The sequence below is a fragment of the Olea europaea genome, unplaced genomic scaffold, assembly GCF_002742605.1.
Source record: "Olea europaea var. sylvestris unplaced genomic scaffold, O_europaea_v1 scaffold1233, whole genome shotgun sequence".
Taxonomy (NCBI): domain Eukaryota; kingdom Viridiplantae; phylum Streptophyta; class Magnoliopsida; order Lamiales; family Oleaceae; genus Olea; species Olea europaea.
In genome coordinates, this window is record NW_019229762.1 from 35,698 (window position 1) to 42,237 (window position 6,540).

At 32.2% G+C, this 6,540-nt stretch overlaps 1 long non-coding RNA gene across 1 annotated transcript; it reads left to right on the top strand.

The window, feature by feature from the left end:
- The first annotated feature begins 6 nt into the window (after nt 1-6).
- On the top strand, nt 7-3,261 carry LOC111374292. The gene is made up of 2 exons (XR_002699102.1): nt 7-2,873; nt 2,955-3,261. It is a non-coding gene; the product is annotated as an uncharacterized LOC111374292 (long non-coding RNA).
- The last annotated feature ends 3,279 nt before the right edge of the window (nt 3,262-6,540 follow it).

Genomic DNA, 6,540 nt, shown 5'->3' on the forward strand with positions numbered 1-6,540 from the left:
TACGCAAATTGAATTAATTGCTCTGCTGACATGAATAAAGTTTCTAGAGGATTGCTAATTAGATGCCCAAATATAACCAGTCAACTGCAATGCCTGTTACTTTAGTTTTGGTCTTTTGATTGATTAATAAAATTCAAGTTTTGGAGTTTTCTCCAACTGGTTTGTTATAGGATGAAAATAAAAATTGCGATTGCCATTGTAGTTGGGCATTACGGCAACCTATGCGCGGCGGAGCGCTCGACGAGTTCTTATCATTTTTATTTTATTTTTTGATAAAACAAAAATAAATGAATAAATAAAATAAAAGGAACAATGGCATTTCAAATCTTAGTACTGAAGTTTATTTCACATTACTATTTTTTTCTAAATAGATTAATTCAATCAGCATGTTACCAAAGTAACCACTCTATTAATTTATTTGGAATATTAGGAAGGTCATATGTACATAATTTATGCGGATATTCATTGGCACAAAGGAATATTAGGAAGGTCGTGTGTACGTAAATTATGGATAAAGAATGGGTGTGTCTTAACAGGCAATTTATACTTTGTCATGTAATTTATATACTTTATATTTTAAGATAATATCTTAGAACATTGTCTTTTAAAATTGTTAAGGCCTCACAAGAGTACATAAAAGCTTCGAAAATGTTTGTCATTACTGCTCATCATAATTTAGGCAGACCAGATAAAATTTTATGTACTTGTAAAGGTTGTCGAAACTTAAGCCATCAATATGTAATATCGTTCACGAGCATCTAGTCATAAGAGGAATGGATCCGACTTACACAAATTGGTTTCAACATGGAGAAAGATTAATTAGTAATATTGATATTACAAATAAGACGAAAATATTCAACTTGTTTGAAGCTGCACATACGAATGAAGAACATAACAAGGAAGTTTTTGAAGAGAATTTGGATGATGACATTAGTCGATTGGTGAAGGATGCTAAAACTCCGTTGTATCCTGAAAATGAAAAATACACAAACCTATCTTCAATTGTGACCTTTAGATAAGCTTAAAACTATTAGTAGTTGGTCAGATAATAGCTTTACAGTACTTCTAAACACATTACATGATATGTTACCTGAAGGTAATGTAATTCCTACATCGACAATATGCGTAAGAAAATTTCTAAAGACATTTGATTTAGGCTATGAGAAGATTCATGCATGTGTTAATAATTGATGTTTGTTTAGAAACGATAAAAAAGAATTAGATAGCTATCCAAAATGTGATTCTTCGAGATGGAAGGTCAATAAGCATACACAAAAGCGTAAAAATGGTGTACCTGCTAAAGTCTTAAGATACTTTCCTATAAAACCTAGATTCCAAAGGATGTTTAGTAAACTGAAGATGGCTGAATCATTAATATGGCATTCAACCAATTAGAGTGTTGATGGTGAAATGTGTCATCCAGTAGATTCTCCATCTTGGGCTTTAATTGACAACAAGTGGCCAGAGTTTGCAAATAATCCACGCAATCTTAGGCTTGGGCTTGCTACAGATGGTTTCAATCCATTCAACAATTTTAGCTCTACATATAGTTGTTGGCCAGTGATGTTGGTCATTTATAATCTACCACAATGGTTATGTATGAAAAAAGAAAATATCATGTTGTCATTGTTAATTCCAGGGCCTAAACAGCCTCGGAATGATATTGATATATATTTGCAACCACTTGTAGATGACTTGAACGAATTGTGGAATATTGGGATGAATATGTATGATGCACACACTAATGCAGTTTTCAACTTGAGAGCAATACTTATGTGGACTATTAATGATTTACCAGCTCTTGGAAATTTAGCTGGATGTAAAATTAAAGGTAGGACAAGTTGCCCTATATGTTCTGAGAATAGTCACTCACAGCGGTTAAAATTTAGTAGAAAATTTACATACATAGGTCATAGGAGATTTTGTCACCATATCATCCGTTAAGGAAAAATAAATCTTGGTTTGATGGACATGAAGAAAAGGAAACCAAACCTAAAATTATGTCTGGTAGCAACATTCTGGTTACTCTTAAAGATTATGTCAACAATTTTGGGAAAGCTCGGAAACGAAAAAGAAAGACAGATAATGGGAGCATGCTAACATGGAAAAAGAGATCAATCTTTTTAACTTACCATATTGGGAGGTAAGATTTTCGCATTCTCCAACTCTTATTCAACTTCTTTCAATTATTTGAATATACTTTTTTTATGAAACTAACAAAATCTTTTTGCTTTGTTACATTATTAGGTGCTACCATGACGTCATAAATTTGGATGTAATGCACATTAAGAAAAATGTATGTGAAAGCATTATTGGTAAATTTTAGACATAAATGATAAACAAAAGATGGATTAAATGCTCGTAAGGATTTACAAGACATGGAAATTAGGAAGGAGTTACATCTAGAGGAACGAGGTAATAGAATATACCTTCCTCCTGTTCCACATACGTTGTCAAGGTTAGAGAAACAAACATTTTGTAAGAGGTTGTTTAACTTGAAATTACCTAATGGGTACAGTTCAAATGTAGCCACTTGTATATCAGTAGATGAATGCAAAATTATTGGCCTCAAGTCACATGATTGTCATGTCCTCATGCAACAACTTTTGGCTGTATCATTAAGAGGATTACTTACAAAAGGACCAAGACATGCAATTTTAGACTATGAACATTCTTCAATAGATTATGCCAACATATTGTTGATAGAGAGAAAATAGCAATATTAGAAGACGAAGTACTTGAAACCTTATGCAGTCTTGAAAGATTATTTCCTCTTGCATTTTTGATATCATGATACATTTGGTGGTACATTTGGGAAGAGAAGTACGATTATGTGGTCCAGTTCACTATCGCTGGATGTATCCTTTTGAGAGGTGAGAAATTCACAATTACTTGGATAAATTTACACATAATTTCATTCTTAGTACTAATTTGTTTACTTTGTTTACTTGTAGATATATGAAGATATTCAAAGGACATGTGAGAAATCGCGCACGGCCTAGAGGTTGCATAACTAAATGTTATCTTGCAGATGAGTGCATGAAATTTTGTACCGAGTTTATGAAACAAGTAAGAGAAATTGATCATCGAGAGGGGCGCAACGAAGATTATGTTAGCAATGAAATTACTAAGGGATGTCCCATTTCTGCTCCAAATTTTATTACACTAAGTAATGAAATGTTAGAGATAGCACATCGTTATGTATTATTCAATACATCTTATGTGGAACCTTATTTGGAATAAGTCATCCACTTTTTATATCAATAAGTACAGAACGTGTATATAAATTTGTAATCTCGGATAACTTGCTTATTATTAGAATGCATAAAGAGGAGCTAAAGCGAAACAATAGAAGCCTTGAAAAAAACGAAAGCTTGCTTTAGAAAATTCACATGGAGAAATTTTTAGTGTGGTTAAAGGAGAAGGTTGTACATAATGTTGATAAATTATTATTTTCTCATTATAATCATATATAATTACATCACTGATACATGTCTAACTTTTTTCACAAATTGAAGTAGGTTCTACCATAAGTAATGAATAAGATGTTCTGAAATGGTTGGCACATGGTCCTAAAATGCAAGCAGTCTCCTACACTAGAGAGATTAGCAAAGGACAACGTTTCCACATAAAAGACGTTGAGAAATCTACACAGAATAGTGGTGTATCAATTGAAGTGATAATCATGTGCAGAGCTAGTGCAAAGGATAATGCACAAGTTTCTGATGTTGTTGAATTTTATGGAGTTGTTCGAGAAATAATTTCATTAGATCACCACATAATGAAGATTCTACTCGTTAAGTGTCACTGGGCAAATGTTCATAACGGTGTTAAAGTGGATGATTGCTTTACACTTGTTAATTTACACCAAGGTCAAAATAATTTTCTAAAAAATCATTTTATTTTAGCATCACAGATCAAACAAGTGTTTTATTCAAGAGAAAATGATTCCTCTAATTGGTACATGCTTTTGAAAGTACCACCTCGAGGATTTCATGATTTAGAAATGTATGATGAGAATGAGGAAGTCAATGTTAGAAATAGTATTTCATTGAACATTGATGATGTGAATGAGGAAATTAGCTATGTAAGAGGGGACTACGATGGTACTTTAATTTGATGATTGTAAATTTTAGTTCAAAAATAAAAAGATCCTTTTGTAGTTAGTTTTGTTTGTGTTTTCTTGTGTTGCCTTGAAGCATTTTAATCTTAATATTATAGTTTTGCTTGTATTTTTTTTGTTGGCTTGCAATGATGAGTTTTATTTATTCATTTTTTTATGTCATTTTTTGAAATGCTGACATAGAATGCTAATCATGATTTTTATATTTTTTTAAATAGGTTGGATATCATGGTGAATATCAGAAAGAAGGTTGTGATGATTCAAAAGCTCCACGTAAAAAGAGATCAGTAGAAAAACTACGCGTGGACAACTTAAAGTAGCCAACACATTTCAACAACATTTTAACTCTCTAGATGCTTCTACTAGGTCTTTCTGCAGCATGAATCTGCATAAGGATCTAATGAAAAAAATATTATTCACTTGTTGATTTACACAAAAACTATGCAAAGAGGTACATCACTAACACATTTACAGATGAGGCATCACATGAGGTTACCCCAGAAGATGATGTAGACATGAGTTGTAATGAAAACCAAGGAAGACATGTGGAAGATACGTCTCTATTACAACAAAATGTTACAACTTCTGAAGGAGAGACTCAACAAGTTCAAAAGAAGAAGAGAGGTCCTACCCAAATGAAGAATTTGAACGAAGTCATTGCTCCAATTGAAGTAAAGTTTAATGAAATGGGACAATCTCTATCTGTCACTTTATCTTCCTTTCTAGGCCGTCTTGTAAGGGAGACTATATCGTATACTCTCGTTGACTGGCAATATCTTTCAAAAGCTATGAAACTTGTTATGTGGAAAGATATTCAGGTATCTCCTTCTAAATAATTTGATGTTATATAATACAACGTAATAAATATTTGATATTTTATAAAATTGAAAATTTATAACATGCAGCAAAGGTTCAAAGTAGATCAAAATGGCAACAAGACTACATTTTTAAAGAAATGGGTGGTCTCTGGAGACCGTCAAAGTCTCGACTTGTGAAAAATATTAGAGAAGCACCAAATGAAGCAGAAAGAACGAAACTCAAACCTAATTACATAATTAAAACCCCAGCAATTGAAAAAGTTTGTGAAGGAAAAGACGAGTACAGAATTTATGGTATCATTTTGAAAATTTCATAAAATGGACCGCCATTTATAGTGAATTTTGGAATAAGATTTTTTGTGGTAGTATCGTATAATTTCCAAAGTATATTTATTGCGTGTTTATCTCGAGCAACATAACATGAAAAATTTACAAGCCATGCAATGTAGTGTCGAAGACAAACATGGCTTCTTCCATTCAATATAAATGAGTAATTTTGAAAATTTCATCAAATGGGCTGCCATTTACAGTGAATTTTGGAATTAAGACCTTCTTGTTGTAGTCTCGTAAAAACTCTTAAGTATATTTTATTGCGTGTTTATCTGGAGTAACCTAACATGAAAAATTTATAGGCCATGCAATGTAGTGTCAAAGGCAAACATGGCTTCTTCTATTCAATAGAAATGAGTCATTTCGAAAATTTCATCAAACGGGTCGCCATTTACAATGAATTTTCGAATTAAGACCTTTTAGTGGTAGTCTCGTAAAATTTCTAAAGTATATTTATTTTGTATTTATCTCGAGCAACCTCACATGAAAAATTTACAAGCCATGCAATGTAGTGTCGAAGGCAAACAAGATTTCTTCTATTCAAAAAAATGAGTCATTTTGATAATTTCATCAAATGGGCCGCCATTTATAGTGAATTTTGGAAATAAGACCTTTTGTGGTAGCATCGTAAAATTTCTGAAGTATATTTATTGCATTTTCTTTCTCGAGCAACCTAACATGAAAAATTTACAAGCCATGCAATGTAGTATTGAAGGCAAGCATGACTTCTTCTATTCAATAGAATTGAGTCATATTGAAAAGGGAAAAAAATCATAATTCAGTGATTTAGTTTACACCAAATCACAAGTCAGATGTATAATTTGAAATTGCAAAACTCAAGTATGAGGTAATTAATTAAAAAAATTATTAATTAAACATAATAAGGTCACATTTATACAATTAATGATCACATGTACATAATTACAGGTCACATATTATCAAATTGATTGGTCACGTGTTATTTCGAGGGTCACAAATCAAGAAAATAAGGGTCACAGTTTATCTATTGTCACATATTTTCAAATTTATTGGTCACGGATTAATTTTTTTAGTCACAAATTATCGAATTTTAAGGTCATATTTTAATAGTTAGTCACAAATAACCAAATAATTGGTCATATACACCCAAACACCAAATCCCAATTCTCATCCAACACCAATACTTGGTCACAAATTGACCAAATAGTTGGTCACAGACACTTTTCGTTCCATCCCGTCGCTATGCCACCACCGTCACCACCAGCAATAACAATAACACACTACCACTGC